Raw genomic sequence first — 16,105 nt, 5'->3', positions numbered from 1 at the left:
CATTGATGTACTGACACTTGGCCTGGTCTTAGGAGGTTCCTGACTATGTCGGATAACTCCTTGGCTTTCTCCTCCGGGAGAAACACCTTTTTCTGTACTGTGTCCAGAATCATCCCTAGGAACAGCAGACGTGTCGTCGGAATCAGCTGCGATTTTGGAATATTTAGAATCCATCCGTGCTGTCGTAGTACTACTTGAGATAGTGCTACTCCGACCTCTAACTGTTCTCTGGACCTTGCCTGCTTACTTTGTGCCTTCCAATGCACAATGCAAACTACAGGTAGTGCTGCAGGGCCCACACCCTTTTACTTGCCGTACAGAGCAGCTCTGGAGCTGTTACAGTGCCCAGCTGCTGCAAGAAATCAGCTTGAATGCTTCAGGGGCTGGGGCATAGCCAACATGAGCCCCACACCGAAGGAGGGTGGAGGTGTTTAATGCGAACTAGGGGTCATCCAAGCGCCGCAAAAGGCCGCCATGCCCTGCACGCCCCTTTTCTCTTTTCATATGCAGACGAGGGTTGAAGCCAACTTTGACCCACTGCTTGGATGACATCACCGTATGCAAATCCATCTGCTGCAGGCCTTCCCCCAGGAATGCTTGCACTAGTTGTTGCATTTGGTTTGTTGTTTGGGGGTGCTTCATTATTAGGCAGCCTTCTGCCCTCCCATGTTCATCTGAAAATTTGTGTTCTCCCTGCAGTTGTTGTCCCCAGATGAGAGTTCCCTTGTGCTGCCTCAGTTGAATCTCCTTTACTTGACAGAGATGTGCCTGAGCAGCGGCCCTCCCCAGCCCTATCCCAAATCATACTTATTTTGCATAGGAGATACCATGGTCATGAAGATTGTTCTCCCTGGGTGAGGTTCATTCATTGCATTCTGGGTATGCTGACCCCTGTGATTTCCCCAAATGTGGGAAACTCGACTGCATTATTTGTGGTAGTGGGGGACTGTGTTTGTGCTTTCCTCTGGTCAGCTCTGGTAAAAGTCAGATTTATTTGTCTCAGATCTTCCTCTAGCCTTGTTCTTCTTTCGAGAGTTCCCTTGTGCTGCCTCAGTTGGATCTCCTTCACTTGACAGGGGGGTACCCGAGCAGCGACCCTCCCCAGCTCTAGCCCAACTTCTACTTACCTGGCAGGTGAGATACTATGATCATGTAGGTGCTTCTCCCAGGGCAAGGCTCACCCATTGCACTCTGGGTGTGCTGCTCCTGCGATTTCCCCAAATGTGGGAAACTTGACTGCATAATTTGTGTTTCCCCTGGTCGGCTCTCATATAATTCAGATCTCTTTGTCTCAGGTCTCTCTCCAGCCTAGTTTGCTGTCTGTTTCAACTTCTCTTTTCTTGAGCCGCTCCCTTCTATGCCCTTGCACACTATCCTGACTTCTCCCGTCTGCTTACTTTGTGCCTTCCAATGCACAATGCAAACTACAGGTAGTGCTGCAGGGCCCACACCCTTTTACTTGCCGTTCAGAGCAGCTCTGGAGCTGTTACAGTGCCCAGCTGCTGCAAGAAATCAGCTTGAATGCTTCAGGGGCTGGGGCATAGCCAACATGAGCCCCACACCGAAGGAGGGTGGAGGTGTTTAATGCGAACTAGGGGTCATCCAAGCGCCGCAAAAGTCCGCCATGCCCTGCACGCCCCTTTTCTCTTTTCATATGCAGACGAGGGTTGAAGCCAACTTTGACCCACTGCTTGGATGACATCACCATATGCAAATCCATCTGCTGCTGGCCTTCCCCCAGGAATGCTTGTACTAGTTGTTGCATTTGGTTTGTTGTTTGGGGGTGCTTCAGTATTAGGCAGCCTTCTGCCCTCCCATGTTTATCTGGAAATATGTGTTCTCCCTGCAGTTGTTGTCCCCAGATGAGAGTTCCCTTGTGCTGCCTCAGTTGAATCTCCTTTACTTGACAGAGATGTGCCTGAGCAGCGGCCCTCCCCAGCCCTATCCCAAATCATACTTATTTTGCATAGGCGATACCATGGTCATGAAGATTGTTCTCCCAGGGTGAGGTTCATTCATTGCATTCTGGGTATGCTGACCCCTGTGATTTCCCCAAATGTGGGAAACACGACTGCATTATTTGTGGTAGTGGGGGACTGTGTTTGTGCTTTCCTCTGGACAGCTCTGGTAAAAGTCAGATTTATTTGTCTCAGATCTTCCTCTAGCCTTGTTCTTCTTTCGAGAGTTCCCTTGTGCTGCCTCAGTTGGATCTCTTTCACTTGACAGGGGGGTGCCAGAGCAGCGACCCTCCCCAGCTCTAGCCCAACTCCTACTTACCTGCCAGGTGAGATACTTTGATCATGAAGGTGCTTCTCCCAGGGCAAGGCTCACCCATTGCACTCTGGGTGTGGTGCCCCTGCGATTTCCCCAAATGTGGGAAGCTTGACTGCATAATTTGTGTTTCCCCTGGTCGGCTCTCGTATAATTCAGATCTCTTTGTCTCAGGTCTCTCTCCAGCCTAGTTTGCTGTCTGTTTCCACTTCTTTTTTCATGAGCCCCTCCCTTTTATACCCTTGTGCACTATCCTGACTTCTCCTCCTGTCTGCTTACTTTGTGCCTTCCAATGCACAATGCAAACTACAGGTAGTGCTGCAGGGCCCACACCCTTTTACTTGCCGTACAGAGCAGCTCTGGAGCTGTTACAGTGCCCAGCTGCTGCAAGAAATCAGCTTGAATGCTTCAGGGGCTGGGGCATAGCCAACATGAGCCCCACACCGAAGGAGGGTGGAGGTGTTTAATGCGAACTAGGGGTCATCCAAGCGCCGCAAAAGGCCGCCATGCCCTGCACGCCCCTTTTCTCTTTTCATATGCAGACGAGGGTTGAAGCCAACTTTGACCCACTGCTTGGATGACATCACCGTATGCAAATCCATCTGCTGCAGGCCTTCCCCCAGGAATGCTTGCACTAGTTGTTGCATTTGGTTTGTTGTTTGGGGGTGCTTCAGTATTAGGCTGCCTTCTGCCCTCCCATGTTCATCTGAAAATATGTGTTCTCCCTGCAGTTGTTGTCCCCAGATGAGAGTTCCCTTGTGCTGCCTCGGTTGAATCTCCTTTACTTGACAGAGATGTGCCTGAGCAGCGGCCCTCCCCAGCCCTATCCCAAATCATACTTATTTTGCATAGGAGATACCATGATCATGAAGATTGTTCTCCCAGGGTGAGGTTCATTCATTGCATTCTGGGTATGCTGACCCCTGTGATTTTCCCAAATTTGGGAAACTCGACTGCATTACTTGTGGTAGTGGGGGACTGTGTTTGTGCTTTCCTCTGGTCAGCTCTGGTAAAAGTCAGATTTCTTTGTCTCAGATCTTCCTCTAGCCTTGTTCTTCTTTCGAGAGTTTCCTTGTGCTGCCTCAGTTGGATCTCCTTCACTTGACAGGGGGGTGCCCGAGCAGCGACCCTCCCAAGCTCTAGCCCAACTCCTACTTACCTGCCAGGTGAGATACTATAATCAGGAAGGTGCTTCTCCCAGGGCAAGGCTCACCCATTGCACTCTGGGTGTGCTGCTCCTGCGATTTCCCCAAATGTGGGAAACTTGACTGCATAATTTGTGTTTCCCCTGGTCGGCTCTCGTATAATTCAGATCTCTTTGTCTCAGGTCTCTCTCCAGCCTAGTTTGCTGTCTGTTTCAACTTCTCTTTTCTTGAGCCGCTCCCTTCTATGCCCTTGCGCACTATCCTGACTTCTCCCGTCTGCTAACTTTGTGCCTTCCAATGCACAATGCAAACTACAGGTAGTGCTGCAGGGCCCACACCCTTTTACTTGCCGTTCAGAGCAGCTCTGGAGCTGTTACAGTGCCCAGCTGCTGCAATAAATCAGCTTGAATGCTTCAGGGGATGGGGCATGGCCAACATGAGCCCCACACCAAAGGAGGGTGGGGGTGTTTAATGCGAACAAGGGGTCATCCAAGCACCGCAAAAGGCCGCCATGCCCTGCACGCCCCTTTTCTCTTTTCATATGCAGATGAGGGTTGAAGCCAACTTTGACCCACTGCTTGGATGACATCACCATATGCAAATCCGTCTTCTGCAGAACTTCCCCCAGGAATGCTTGCACTAGTTGTTGCATTTGGTTTGTTGTTTGGGGGTGCTTCAGTATTAGGCAGCCTTCTGCCCTCCCATGTTCATCTGAAAATATGTGTTCTCCCTGCAGTTGTTGTCCCCAGATGAGAGTTCCCTTGTGCTGCCTCAGTTGAATCTCCTTTACTTGACAGAGATGTGCATGAGCAGCGGCCCTCCCCAGCCCTATCCCAAATCATACTTCTTTTGCATAGGAGATACCATGGTCATGAAGATTACTCTCCCAGGGTGAGGTTCATTCATTGCATTCTGGGTATGCTGACCCCTGTGATTTCCCCAAATGTGGGAAACGCGACTGCTTTATTTGTTGGTAGTGGGGGACTGTGTTTGTGTTTTCCTCTGGTCAGCTCTGGTAAAAGTCAAATTTCTTTGTTTCAGATCTTCCTCTAGCCTTGTTCTTCTTTCGAGAGTTTCCTTGTGCTGCCTCAGTTGGATCTCCTTCACTTGACAGGGGGGTGCCCGAGCAGCGACCCTCCCCAGCTCTAGTCCAACTCCTACTTACCTGCCAGGTGAGATACTATGATCATGAAGGTGCTTCTCCCAGGGCAAGGCTCACCCATTGCACTCTGGGTGTGCTGCCCCTGCGATTTCCCCAAATGTGGGAAACTTGACTGCATAATTTGTGTTTCCCCTGGTCAGGTCTCGTATAATTCAGATCTCTTTGTCTCAGGTCTCTCTCCAGCCTAGTTTGCTGTCTGTTTCAACTTCTCTTTTCTTGAGCCGCTCCCTTTTATACCCTTGTGCACTATCCTGACTTCTCCTCCTGTCTGCTTACTTTGTGCCTTCCAATGCGCAATGCAAACTACAGGTAGTGCTGCAGGGCCCACACCCTTTTACTTGCCTTACTGAACAGCTCTGGAGCTGTTACAGTGCCAAGCTGCTGCAAGAAATCAGCTTGAATGCTTCAGGGGATGGGGCATGGCCAACATGAGCCCCACACCGAAGGAGGGTGGAGGTGTTTAATGCGAACTAAGGGTCATCCAAGCGCCGCAAAAGGCCGCCATGCCCTGCATACCCCTTTTCTCTTTTCATATGCAGATGAGGGTTCCAGCCAACTTTGGCCCACTGCTTGGATGACATCACCGTATGCAATTCCGTCTTCTGCAGAACTTCCCCCAGGAATGCTTGTACTAGTTGTTGCATTTGGTTTGTTGTTTGGGGGTGCTTCAGTATTAGGCAGCCTTCTGCCCTCCCATGTTCATCTGAAAATATGTGTTCTCCCTGCAGTTGTTGTCCCCAGATGAGAGTTTCCTTGTGCTGCCTCAGTTGGATCTCATTCACTTGACAGGGGGGTGCCCGAACAGAGACTTTCCCCAGCTCTAGCCCAACTCCTACTTACCTGCCAGGTGAGATACTATGATCATGAAGGTGCTTCTCCCAGGGCAAGGCTCACCCATTGCACTCTGGGTGTGCTGCCCCTGCGATTTCCCCAAATGTGGGAAACTTGACTGCATAATTTGTGTTTCCCCTGGTCGGCTCTCGTATAATTCAGATCTCTTTGTCTCAGGTCTCTCTCCAGCCTAGTTTGCTGTCTGTTTCCACTTCTCTTTTCTTCAGCCGCTCCCTTCTATACCCTTGTGCACTATCCTGACTTCTCCTCCCGTCTGCTTACTTTGTGCCTTCCAATGCACAATGCAAACTACAGGTAGTGCTGCAGGGCCCACACCCTTTTACTTGCCTTACAGAGCAGCTCTGGAGCTGTTACAGTGCCCAGCTGCTGCAAGAAATCAGCTTGAATGCTTCAGGGGATGGGGCATGGCCAACATGAGCCCCACACCAAAGGAGGGTGGAGGTGTTTAATGCGAACTAGGGGTCATCCAAGCACCGCAAAAGGCCGCCATGCCCTGCACGCCCCTTTTCTCTTTTCATATGCAGATGAGGGTTGAAGCCAACTTTGACCCACTGCTTGGATGACATCACCGTATGCAAATCCGTCTTCTGCAGAACTTCCCCCAGGAATGCTTGCACTAGTTGTTGCATTTGGTTTGTTGTTTGGGGGTGCTTCAGTATTAGGCAGCCTTTTGCCCTCCCATGTTCATCTGAAAATATGTGTTCTCCCTGCAGTTGTTGTCCCAAGATGAGAGTTCCCTTGTGCTGCCTCAGTTGAATCTCCTTTACTTGACAGAGATGTGCATGAGCAGCGGCCCTCCCCAGCCCTATTCCAAATCATACTTATTTTGCATAGGAGATACCATGGTCATGAAGATTTTTCTCCCAGGGTGAGGTTCATTCATTGCATTTTGGGTATGCTGACCCCTGTGATTTCCCCAAATGTGGGAAACTTGACTGCATTATTTGTGGTAGTGGGAGACTGTGTTTGTGCTTTCCTCTGGTCAGCTCTGGTAAAAGTCAGATTTCTTTGTCTCAGATTTTCCTTTAGCCTTGTTCTTCTTTCGAGAGTTCCCTTGTGCTGCCTCAGTTGGATCTCCTTCACTTTACAGGGGGGTACCCGAGCAGCGACCCTCCCCAGCTCTAGCCCAACTCCTACTTACCTGCCAGGTGAGATACTATGATCATGAAGGTGCTTCTCCCAGGGCAAGGCTAACCCATTGTACTCTGGGTGTGCTGCTCCTGCGATTTCCCCAAATGTGGGAAACTTGACTGCATAATTTGTGTTTCCCCTGGTCGGCTCTCGTATAATTCAGATCTCTTTGTCTCAGGTCTCTCTCCAGCCTAGTTTGCTGTCTGTTTCCACTTCTCTTTTCTTCAGCCGCTCCCTTCTATACCCTTGTGCACTATCCTGACTTCTCCTCCCGTCTGCTTACTTTGTGCCTTCCAATGCACAATGCAAACTACAGGTAGTGCTGCAGGGCCCACACCCTTTTACTTGCCTTACAGAGCAGCTCTGGAGCTGTTACAGTGCCCAGCTGCTGCAAGAAATCAGCTTGAATGCTTCAGGGGCTGGGGCATAGCCAACATGAGCCCCACACCGAAGGAGGGTGGAGGTGTTTAATGCAAACTAGGGGTCAGACAAGCGCCGCAAAAGGCCACCATGCCCTGCACGCCCCTTTTCTGTTTTCATATGCAGACGAGGGTTGAAGCCAACTTTGACCCACTGCTTGGATGACATCACCATATGCAAATCCATCTGCGGCAGGCCTTCCCCCAGGAATGCTTGCACTAGTTGTTGCATTTGGTTTGTTGTTTGGAGGTGCTTCAGTATTAGGCAGCCTTCTGCCCTCCCATGTTCATCTGAAAATATGTGTTCTCCCTGCAGTTGTTGTCCCAAGATGAGAGTTCCCTTGTGCTGCCTCAGTTGAATCTCCTTTACTTGACAGAGATGTGCATGAGCAGCGGCCCTCCCCAGCCCTATTCCAAATCATACTTATTTTGCATAGGAGATACCATGGTCATGAAGATTTTTCTCCCAGGGTGAGGTTCATTCATTGCATTTTGGGTATGCTGACCCCTGTGATTTCCCCAAATGTGGGAAACTTGACTGCATTATTTGTGGTAGTGGGAGACTGTGTTTGTGCTTTCCTCTGGTCAGCTCTGGTAAAAGTCAGATTTCTTTGTCTCAGATTTTCCTTTAGCCTTGTTCTTCTTTCGAGAGTTCCCTTGTGCTGCCTTAGTTGGATCTCCTTCACTTTACAGGGGGGTACCCGAGCAGCGACCCTCCCCAGCTCTAGCCCAACTCCTACTTACCTGCCAGGTGAGATACTATGATCATGAAGGTGCTTCTCCCAGGGCAAGGCTCACCCATTGTACTCTGGGTGTGCTGCTCCTGCGATTTCCCCAAATGTGGGAAACTTGACTGCATAATTTGTGTTTCCCCTGGTCGGCTCTCGTATAATTCAGATCTCTTTGTCTCAGGTCTCTCTCCAGCCTAGTTTGCTGTCTGTTTCCACTTCTCTTTTCTTCAGCCGCTCCCTTCTATACCCTTGTGCACTATCCTGACTTCTCCTCCCGTCTGCTTACTTTGTGCCTTCCAATGCACAATGCAAACTACAGGTAGTGCTGCAGGGCCCACACCCTTTTACTTGCCTTACAGAGCAGCTCTGGAGCTGTTACAGTGCCCAGCTGCTGCAAGAAATCAGCTTGAATGCTTCAGGGGATGGGGCATGGCCAACATGAGCCCCACACCAAAGGAGGGTGGAGGTGTTTAATGCGAACTAGGGGTCATCCAAGCACCGCAAAAGGCCGCCATGCCCTGCACGCCCCTTTTCTCTTTTCATATGCAGATGAGGGTTGAAGCCAACTTTGACCCACTGCTTGGATGACATCACCGTATGCAAATCCGTCTTCTGCAGAACTTCCCCCAGGAATGCTTGCACTAGTTGTTGCATTTGGTTTGTTGTTTGGGGGTGCTTCAGTATTAGGCAGCCTTCTGCCCTCCCATGTTCATCTGAAAATATGTGTTCTCCCTGCAGTTGTTGTCCCAAGATGAGAGTTCCCTTGTGCTGCCTCAGTTGAATCTCCTTTACTTGACAGAGATGTGCATGAGCAGCGGCCCTCCCCAGCCCTATTCCAAATCATACTTATTTTGCATAGGAGATACCATGGTCATGAAGATTTTTCTCCCAGGGTGAGGTTCATTCATTGCATTTTGGGTATGCTGACCCCTGTGATTTCCCCAAATGTGGGAAACTTGACTGCATTATTTGTGGTAGTGGGAGACTGTGTTTGTGCTTTCCTCTGGTCAGCTCTGGTAAAAGTCAGATTTCTTTGTCTCAGATTTTCCTTTAGCCTTGTTCTTCTTTCGAGAGTTCCCTTGTGCTGCCTCAGTTGGATCTCCTTCACTTTACAGGGGGGTACCCGAGCAGCGACCCTCCCCAGCTCTAGCCCAACTCCTACTTACCTGCCAGGTGAGATACTATGATCATGAAGGTGCTTCTCCCAGGGCAAGGCTCACCCATTGTACTCTGGGTGTGCTGCTCCTGCGATTTCCCCAAATGTGGGAAACTTGACTGCATAATTTGTGTTTCCCCTGGTCGGCTCTCGTATAATTCAGATCTCTTTGTCTCAGGTCTCTCTCCAGCCTAGTTTGCTGTCTGTTTCCACTTCTCTTTTCTTCAGCCGCTCCCTTCTATACCCTTGTGCACTATCCTGACTTCTCCTCCCGTCTGCTTACTTTGTGCCTTCCAATGCACAATGCAAACTACAGGTAGTGCTGCAGGGCCCACACCCTTTTACTTGCCTTACAGAGCAGCTCTGGAGCTGTTACAGTGCCCAGCTGCTGCAAGAAATCAGCTTGAATGCTTCAGGGGATGGGGCATGGCCAACATGAGCCCCACACCAAAGGAAGGTGGAGGTGTTTAATGCGAACTAGGGGTCATCCAAGCACCGCAAAAAGCCGCCATGCCCTGCACGCCCCTTTTCTCTTTTCATATGCAGATGAGGGTTGAAGCCAACTTTGACCCACTGCTTGGATGACATCACCGTATGCAAATCCGTCTTCTGCAGAACTTCCCCCAGGAATGCTTGCACTAGTTGTTGCATTTGGTTTGTTGTTTGGGGGTGCTTCAGTATTAGGCAGCCTTCTGCCCTCCCATGTTCATCTGAAAATATGTGTTCTCCCTGCAGTTGTTGTCCCCAGATGAGAGTTCCCTTGTGCTGCCTCAGTTGAATCTCCTTAACTTGACAGAGATGTGCCTGAGCAGCGGCCCACCCCAGCTCTATCCCAAATCATACTTATTTTGCATAGGACATACCATGGTCATGAAGATTATTCTCCCAGGGTGAGGTTCATTCATTGCATTCTGGGTATGCTGACCCCTGTGATTTCCCCAAATGTGGGAAACTCGACTGCTTTATTTGTGGTAGTGGGGGACTGTGTTTGTGTTTTCCTCTGGTCAGCTCTGGTAAAAGTCAGATTTCTTTGTTTCAGATCTTCCTCTAGCCTTGTTCTTCTTTTGAGAGTTCCCTTGTGCTGCCTCAGTTGGATCTCCTTCACTTGACAGGGGGGTGCCCGAGCAGAGACCCTCCCCAGCTCTAGCCCAACTCCTACTTACCTGCCAGGTGAGATACTATGATCATGATGGTGCTTCTCCCAGGGCAAGGCTCACCCATTGCACTCTGGGTGTGCTGCCCCTGCGATTTCCCCAAATGTGGGAAACTTGACTGCATAATTTGTGTTTCCCCTGGTCGGCTCTCGTATAATTCAGATCTCTTTGTCTCAGGTCTCTCTCCAGCCTAGTTTGCTGTCTGTTTCCACTTCTCTTTTCTTCAGCCGCTCCCTTCTATAACCTTGTGCACTATCCTGACTTCTCCTCCCGTCTGCTTACTTTGTGCCTTCCAATGCACAATGCAAACTACAGGTAGTGCTGCAGGGCCCACACCCTTTTACTTGCCTTACAGAGCAGCTCTGGAGCTGTTACAGTGCCCAGCTGCTGCAAGAAATCTGCTTTAATGCTTCAGGGGATGGGGCATGGCCAACATGAGCCCCACACCAAAAGAGGGTGGAGGTGTTTAATGCGAACTAGGGGTCATCCAAGCACCGCAAAAGGCCGCCATGCCCTGCACGCCCCTTTTCTCTTTTCATATGCAGACGAGGGTTGAAGCCAACTTTGACCCACTGCTTGGATGACATCACCATATGCAAATCCATCTGCGGCAGGCCTTCCCCCAGGAATGCTTGCACTAGTTGTTGCATTTGGTTTGTTGTTTGGGGGTGCTTCAGTATTAGGCAGCCTTCTGCCCTCCCATGTTCATCTGAAAATATATGTTCTCCCTGCAGTTGTTGTCCCCAGATGAGAGTTCCCTTGTGTTGCCTCAGTTAAATCTCCTTTACTTGACAGAGATGTTCATGAGCAGCGGCCCTCCCCAGCCCTATTCCAAATCATACTTATTTTGCATAGGAGATACCATGGTCATGAAGATTTTTCTCCCAGGGTGAGGTTTATTCATTGCATTTTGGGTATGCTGACCCCTGTGATTTCCCCAAATGTGGGAAACTTGACTGCATTATTTGTGGTAGTGGGAGGCTGTGTTTGTGATTTCTTCTGGTCAGCTCTGGTAAAAGTCAGATTTCTTTGTCTCAGATTTTCCTTTAGCCTTGTTCTTCTTTCGAGAGTTCCCTTGTGCTGCCTCAGTTGGATCTCCTTCACTTTACAGGGGGGTACCCGAGCAGCGACCCTCCCCAGCTCTAGCCCAACTCCTACTTACCTGCCAGGTGAGATACTATGATCATGAAGGTGCTTCTCCCAGGGCAAGGCTCACCCATTGTACTCTGGGTGTGCTGCTCCTGCGATTTCCCCAAATGTGGGAAACTTGACTGCATAATTTGTGTTTCCCCTGGTCGGCTCTCGTATAATTCAGATCTCTTTGTCTCAGGTCTCTCTTCAGCCTAGTTTGCTGTCTGTTTCCACTTCTCTTTTTTTCAGCCGCTCCCTTCTATACCCTTGTGCACTATCCTGACTTCTCCTCCCGTCTGCTTACTTTGTGCCTTCCAATGCACAATGCAAACTACAGGTAGTGCTGCAGGGCCCACACCCTTTTACTTGCCTTACAGAGCAGCTCTGGAGCTGTTACAGTGGCCAGCTGCTGCAAGAAATCAGCTTGAATGCTTCAGGGGCTGGGGCATAGCCAACATGAGCCCCACACCGAAGGAGGGTGGAGGTGTTTAATGCAAACTAGGGGTCAGTCAAGCGCCGCAAAAGGCCACCATGCCCTGCACGCCCCTTTTCTGTTTTTATATGCAGACGAGGGTTGAAGCCACCTTTGACCCACTGCTTGGATGACATCACCATATGCAAATCCATCTGCGGCAGGCCTTCCCCCAGGAATGCTTGCACTAGTTGTTGCATTTGGTTTGTTGTTTGGGGGTGCTTCAGTATTAGGCAGCCTTCTGCTCCACCCTCCTTTGGTGTGGGGCTCATGTTGGCCATGTCCCATCCCCTGAAGCATTCAAGCAGATTTCTTGCAGCAGCTGGGCACTGTAACAGCTCCAGAGACGCTCTGTAAGGCAAGTAAAAGGGTGTGGGCCCTGCAGCACTACCTGTAGTTTGCATTGTGCATTGGAAGGCACAAAGTAAGCAAACGGGAGGAGAAGTCAGGATAGTGCACAAGGGTATAGAAGGGAGCGGCTGAAGAAAAGAGAAGTGGAAACAGACAGCAAACTAGGCTGGAGAGAGATCTGAGACAAAGAGATCTGAATTATACGAGAGCCGACCAGGGGAAACACAAATTATGCAGTCAAGTTTCCCACATTTGGGGAAATCGCAGGGGCAGCACACCCAGAGTGCAATGGGTGAGCCTTGCCCTGGGAGAAGCACCTTCATGATCATAGTATCTCACCTGGCAGGTAAGTAGGAGTTGGGCTAGAGCTAGGGAGGGTCGCTGCTCGGGCACCCCCCTGTTAAGTGAAGGAGATCCAACTGAGGCAGCACAAGGGAACTCTCGAAAGAAGAACAAGGCTAAAGGAAAATCTGAAACAAAGAAATCTGACTTTTACCAGAGCTGACCAGAAGAAATCACAAACACAGCCTCCCACTACCACAAATAATGCAGTCGAGTTTCCCACATTTGGGGAAATCACAGGGGTCAGCATACCCAAAATGCAATGAATGAACCTCACCCTGGGAGAAAAATCTTCATGACCATGGTATCTCCTATGCAAAATAAGTATGATTTGGAAGAGGGCTGGGGAGGGCCGCTGCTCATGCACATCTCTGTCAAGTAAAGGAGATTCAACTGAGGCAGCACAAGGGAACTCTCATCTTGGGACAACAACTGCAGGGAGAACATATATTTTCAGATGAACATGGGAGGGCAGAAGGCTGCCTAATACTGAAGCACCCCCAAACAACAAACCAAATGCAACAACTAGTGCAAGCATTCCTGGGGGAAGGCCTGCCGCAGATGGATTTGCATATGGTGATGTCATCCAAGCAGTTGGTCAAAGTTGGCTTCAACCCTCGTCTGCATATGAAAAGAGAAAAGGGGCGTGCAGGGCATGGTGGCCTTTTGCGGCGCTTGGCTGACCCCTAGTTTGCATTAAACACCTCCACCCTCCTTTGGTGTGGGGCTCATGTTGGCTATGCCCCAGCCCCTGAAGCATTCAAGCTGAATTCTTGCAGCAGCTGGGCACTGTAACAGCTCCAGAGCTGCTCTGTAAGGCAAGTAAAAGGGTGTGGGCCCTGCAGCACTACCTGTAGTTCGCATTGTGCGTTGGAAGGCACAAAGTAAGCAGACAGGAGGAGAAGTCAGGATAGTGCGCAAGGGCATAGAAGGGAGCGGCTCAAGAAAAGAGAAGTGGAAACAGACAGCAAACTAGGCTGGAGAGAGACCTGAGACAAAGAGATCTGAATTATACGAGAGCCGACCAGGGGAAACACAAATTATGCAGTCAAGTTTCCCACATTTGGGGAAATCGCAGGAGCAGCACACCCAGAGTGCAATGGGTGAGCCTTGCCCTGGGAGAAGCACCTTCATGATCATAGTATCTCACCTGGCAGGTAAGTAGGAGTTGGGCTAGAGCTGGGGAGGGTCGCTGCTCGGGTACCCCCCTGTAAAGTGAAGGAGATCCAACTGAGGCAGCACAAGGGAACTCTCGAAAGAAGAACAAGGCTAGAGGAAAATCTGAGACAAAGAAATCTGACTTTTACCAGAGCTGACCAGAGGAAAGCACAAACACAGTCCCCCACTACCACAAATAATGCAGTCAAGTTTCCCACATTTGGGGAAATCACAGAGGTCAGCATACCCAAAATGCAATGAATGAACCTCACCCTGGGAGAACAATCTTCATGACCATGGTATCTCCTATGCAAAATAAGTATGATTTGGAATAGGGCTGGGAAGGGCCGCTGCTCATGCACATCTCTGTCAAGTAAAGGAGATTCAACTGAGGCAGCACAAGGGAACTCTCATCTGGGGACAACAACTGCAGGGAGAACACATATTTTCAGATGAACATGGGAGGGCAGAAGGCTGCCTAATACTGAAGCACCCCCAAACAACAAACCAAATGCAACAACTAGTGCAAGCATTCCTGGGGGAAGTTCTGCAGAAGATGGATTTGCATACGGTGATGTCATCCAAGCAGTGGGTCAAAGTTGGCTTCAACCCTCATCTGCATATGAAAAGAGAAAAGGGGCGTGCAGGGCATGGCGGCCTTTTGCGGTGCTTGGATGACCCCTAGTTCGCATTAAACACCTCCACCCTCCTTCGGTGTGGGGCTCATGTTGGCTATGCCCCAGCCCCTGAAGCATTCAAGCTGATTTCTTGCAGCAGCTGGGCACTGTAACAGCTCCAGAGCTGCTCTGTAAGGCAAGTAAAAGGGTGTGGGCCCTGCAGCACTACCTGTAGTTTGCATTGTGCATTGGAAGGCACAAAGTAAGCAGATGGGAGGAGAAGTCAGGATAGTGCACAAGGGTATAGAAGGGAGCGGCTGAAGAAAAGAGAAGTGGAAACAGACAGCAAACTAGGCTGGAGAGAGACCTGAGACAAAGAGATCTGAATTATACGTGAGCCGACCAGGGGAAACACAAATTATGCAGTCAAGATTCCCACATTTGGGGAAATCGCAGGAGCATCACACCCAGAGTACAATGGGTGAGCCTTGCCCTGGGAGAAGCACCTTCATGATCATAGTATCTCACCTGGCAGGTAAGTAGGAGTTGGGCTAGAGCTGGGGAGGGTCGCTGCTCGGGTACCCCCCTGTAAAGTGAAGGAGATCCAACTGAGGCAGCACAAGGGAACTCTCGAAAGAAGAACAAGGCTAAAGGAAAATCTGAGACAAAGAAATCTGACTTTTACCAGAGCTGACCAGAGGAAAGCACAAACACAGTCTCCCACTACCACAAATAATGCAGTCAAGTTTCCGACATTTGGGGAAATCACAGGGGTCAGCATACCCAAAATGCAATGAATGAACCTCACCCTGGGAGAAAAATCTTCATGACCATGGTATCTCCTATGCAAAATAAGTATGATTTGGAATAGGGCTGGGGAGGGCCGCTGCTCATGCACATCTCTGTCAAGTAAAGGAGATTCAACTGAGGCAGCACAAGGGAACTCTCATCTTGGGACAACAACTGCAGGGAGAACATATATTTTCAGATGAACATGGGAGGGCAGAAGGCTGCCTAATACTGAAGCACCCCCAAACAACAAACCAAATGCAACAACTAGTGCAAGCATTCCTGGGGGAAGGCCTGCCGCAGATGGATTTGCATATGGTGATGTCATCCAAGCAGTGGGTCAAAGTTGGCTTCAATCCTCGTCTGCATATGAAAAGAGAAAAGGGGCGTGCAGGGCATGGTGGCCTTTTGCGGCGCTTGGCTGACCCCTAGTTTGCATTAAACACCTCCACCCTCCTTTGGTGTGGGGCTCATGTTGGCTATGCCCCAGCCCCTGAAGCATTCAAGCTGATTTCTTGCAGCAGCTGGGCACTGTAACAGCTCCAGAGCTGCTCTGTAAGGCAAGTAAAAGGGTGTGGGCCCTGCAGCACTACCTGTAGTTTGCATTGTGCATTGGAAGGCACAAAGTAAGCAGACGGGAGGAGAAGTCAGGATAGTGCACAAGGGTATAGAAGGGAGCGGCTGAAGAAAAGAGAAGTGGAAACAGACAGCAAACTAGGCTGGAGAGAGACCTGAGACAAAGAGATCTGAATTATACGAGAGCCGACCAGGGGAAACACAAATTATGCAGTCAAGTTTCCCACATTTGGGGAAATCGCAGGGGCAGCACACCCAGAGTGCAATGGGTGAGCCTTGCCCTGGGAGAAGCACCTTCATGATCATAGTATCTCACCTGGCAGGTAAGTAGGAGTTGGGCTAGAGCTGGGGAGGGTCGCTGCTCGGGTTCCCCCCTGTGAAGTGAAGGAGATCCAACTGAGGCAGCACCAGGGAACTCTCGAAAGAAGAACAAGGCTAGAGGAAGATCTGAGACAAAGAAATCTGACTTTTACCAGAGCTGACCAGAGGAAAGCACAAACACAGTCCCCCACTACCACAAATAATGCAGTCGAGTTTCCCACATTTGGGAAAATCACAGGGGTCAGCATACCCAGAATGCAATGAATGAACCTCACCCTGGGAGAACAATCTTCATGACCATGGTATCTCCTATGCAAAATAAGTATG

The 16,105-nt window shown here is 50.0% G+C and overlaps 25 non-coding genes and 2 pseudogenes across 25 annotated transcripts; 19 read left to right on the top strand and 8 right to left on the bottom strand.

The window, feature by feature from the left end:
* Positions 1 to 803: 803 nt before the first annotated feature.
* Positions 804 to 967, top strand: LOC134999657 (U1 spliceosomal RNA). The gene has a single exon (XR_010201735.1). It is a non-coding gene; the product is annotated as a U1 spliceosomal RNA (small nuclear RNA).
* Positions 968 to 1,119: 152 nt separating this feature from the next.
* Positions 1,120 to 1,261, top strand: LOC134999893 (U1 spliceosomal RNA; annotated as a pseudogene).
* A 692-nt stretch (positions 1,262 to 1,953) lies between these two features.
* LOC134999782 (U1 spliceosomal RNA) lies at positions 1,954 to 2,117 on the top strand. The gene has a single exon (XR_010201854.1). It is a non-coding gene; the product is annotated as a U1 spliceosomal RNA (small nuclear RNA).
* A 152-nt stretch (positions 2,118 to 2,269) lies between these two features.
* LOC134999425 (U1 spliceosomal RNA) lies at positions 2,270 to 2,432 on the top strand. Its single transcript, XR_010201524.1, has one exon. It is a non-coding gene; the product is annotated as a U1 spliceosomal RNA (small nuclear RNA).
* Positions 2,433 to 3,106: 674 nt separating this feature from the next.
* On the top strand, positions 3,107 to 3,270 carry LOC134999659 (U1 spliceosomal RNA). Its single transcript, XR_010201737.1, has one exon. It is a non-coding gene; the product is annotated as a U1 spliceosomal RNA (small nuclear RNA).
* Positions 3,271 to 3,422: 152 nt separating this feature from the next.
* Positions 3,423 to 3,585, top strand: LOC135000076 (U1 spliceosomal RNA). Its single transcript, XR_010202113.1, has one exon. It is a non-coding gene; the product is annotated as a U1 spliceosomal RNA (small nuclear RNA).
* A 671-nt stretch (positions 3,586 to 4,256) lies between these two features.
* On the top strand, positions 4,257 to 4,421 carry LOC134999356 (U1 spliceosomal RNA). The gene has a single exon (XR_010201464.1). It is a non-coding gene; the product is annotated as a U1 spliceosomal RNA (small nuclear RNA).
* Positions 4,422 to 4,573: 152 nt separating this feature from the next.
* Positions 4,574 to 4,736, top strand: LOC134999940 (U1 spliceosomal RNA). The gene has a single exon (XR_010202005.1). It is a non-coding gene; the product is annotated as a U1 spliceosomal RNA (small nuclear RNA).
* Positions 4,737 to 5,410: 674 nt separating this feature from the next.
* On the top strand, positions 5,411 to 5,573 carry LOC134999924 (U1 spliceosomal RNA). Its single transcript, XR_010201989.1, has one exon. It is a non-coding gene; the product is annotated as a U1 spliceosomal RNA (small nuclear RNA).
* Positions 5,574 to 6,247: 674 nt separating this feature from the next.
* Positions 6,248 to 6,411, top strand: LOC134999811 (U1 spliceosomal RNA). Its single transcript, XR_010201882.1, has one exon. It is a non-coding gene; the product is annotated as a U1 spliceosomal RNA (small nuclear RNA).
* A 152-nt stretch (positions 6,412 to 6,563) lies between these two features.
* Positions 6,564 to 6,726, top strand: LOC134999389 (U1 spliceosomal RNA). The gene has a single exon (XR_010201492.1). It is a non-coding gene; the product is annotated as a U1 spliceosomal RNA (small nuclear RNA).
* Positions 6,727 to 7,400: 674 nt separating this feature from the next.
* Positions 7,401 to 7,564, top strand: LOC134999810 (U1 spliceosomal RNA). Its single transcript, XR_010201881.1, has one exon. It is a non-coding gene; the product is annotated as a U1 spliceosomal RNA (small nuclear RNA).
* Positions 7,565 to 7,716: 152 nt separating this feature from the next.
* On the top strand, positions 7,717 to 7,879 carry LOC135000025 (U1 spliceosomal RNA). Its single transcript, XR_010202065.1, has one exon. It is a non-coding gene; the product is annotated as a U1 spliceosomal RNA (small nuclear RNA).
* Positions 7,880 to 8,553: 674 nt separating this feature from the next.
* Positions 8,554 to 8,717, top strand: LOC134999809 (U1 spliceosomal RNA). The gene has a single exon (XR_010201880.1). It is a non-coding gene; the product is annotated as a U1 spliceosomal RNA (small nuclear RNA).
* Positions 8,718 to 8,869: 152 nt separating this feature from the next.
* On the top strand, positions 8,870 to 9,032 carry LOC135000024 (U1 spliceosomal RNA). The gene has a single exon (XR_010202064.1). It is a non-coding gene; the product is annotated as a U1 spliceosomal RNA (small nuclear RNA).
* A 674-nt stretch (positions 9,033 to 9,706) lies between these two features.
* Positions 9,707 to 9,870, top strand: LOC134999838 (U1 spliceosomal RNA). The gene has a single exon (XR_010201908.1). It is a non-coding gene; the product is annotated as a U1 spliceosomal RNA (small nuclear RNA).
* Positions 9,871 to 10,022: 152 nt separating this feature from the next.
* Positions 10,023 to 10,185, top strand: LOC134999997 (U1 spliceosomal RNA). Its single transcript, XR_010202054.1, has one exon. It is a non-coding gene; the product is annotated as a U1 spliceosomal RNA (small nuclear RNA).
* Positions 10,186 to 10,859: 674 nt separating this feature from the next.
* Positions 10,860 to 11,023, top strand: LOC134999826 (U1 spliceosomal RNA). The gene has a single exon (XR_010201897.1). It is a non-coding gene; the product is annotated as a U1 spliceosomal RNA (small nuclear RNA).
* Positions 11,024 to 11,175: 152 nt separating this feature from the next.
* LOC135000022 (U1 spliceosomal RNA) lies at positions 11,176 to 11,338 on the top strand. The gene has a single exon (XR_010202062.1). It is a non-coding gene; the product is annotated as a U1 spliceosomal RNA (small nuclear RNA).
* An 828-nt stretch (positions 11,339 to 12,166) lies between these two features.
* On the bottom strand, positions 12,167 to 12,329 carry LOC134999923 (U1 spliceosomal RNA). Its single transcript, XR_010201988.1, has one exon. It is a non-coding gene; the product is annotated as a U1 spliceosomal RNA (small nuclear RNA).
* Positions 12,330 to 12,481: 152 nt separating this feature from the next.
* LOC134999827 (U1 spliceosomal RNA) lies at positions 12,482 to 12,645 on the bottom strand. Its single transcript, XR_010201898.1, has one exon. It is a non-coding gene; the product is annotated as a U1 spliceosomal RNA (small nuclear RNA).
* Positions 12,646 to 13,319: 674 nt separating this feature from the next.
* LOC134999953 (U1 spliceosomal RNA) lies at positions 13,320 to 13,482 on the bottom strand. The gene has a single exon (XR_010202017.1). It is a non-coding gene; the product is annotated as a U1 spliceosomal RNA (small nuclear RNA).
* Positions 13,483 to 13,634: 152 nt separating this feature from the next.
* Positions 13,635 to 13,798, bottom strand: LOC134999706 (U1 spliceosomal RNA). Its single transcript, XR_010201782.1, has one exon. It is a non-coding gene; the product is annotated as a U1 spliceosomal RNA (small nuclear RNA).
* Positions 13,799 to 14,483: 685 nt separating this feature from the next.
* LOC134999439 (U1 spliceosomal RNA) lies at positions 14,484 to 14,635 on the bottom strand (annotated as a pseudogene).
* A 152-nt stretch (positions 14,636 to 14,787) lies between these two features.
* LOC134999871 (U1 spliceosomal RNA) lies at positions 14,788 to 14,951 on the bottom strand. Its single transcript, XR_010201938.1, has one exon. It is a non-coding gene; the product is annotated as a U1 spliceosomal RNA (small nuclear RNA).
* A 674-nt stretch (positions 14,952 to 15,625) lies between these two features.
* On the bottom strand, positions 15,626 to 15,788 carry LOC134999922 (U1 spliceosomal RNA). Its single transcript, XR_010201987.1, has one exon. It is a non-coding gene; the product is annotated as a U1 spliceosomal RNA (small nuclear RNA).
* A 152-nt stretch (positions 15,789 to 15,940) lies between these two features.
* Positions 15,941 to 16,104, bottom strand: LOC135000081 (U1 spliceosomal RNA). Its single transcript, XR_010202117.1, has one exon. It is a non-coding gene; the product is annotated as a U1 spliceosomal RNA (small nuclear RNA).
* Between the last annotated feature and the right edge of the window lies 1 nt (position 16,105).

Source organism: Pseudophryne corroboree, unplaced genomic scaffold (assembly GCF_028390025.1).
Source record: "Pseudophryne corroboree isolate aPseCor3 unplaced genomic scaffold, aPseCor3.hap2 scaffold_150, whole genome shotgun sequence".
Taxonomy (NCBI): domain Eukaryota; kingdom Metazoa; phylum Chordata; class Amphibia; order Anura; family Myobatrachidae; genus Pseudophryne; species Pseudophryne corroboree.
Note: the sequence above shows the minus strand (reverse complement) of the source record. Positions and strands in the feature narration are given on the sequence as shown.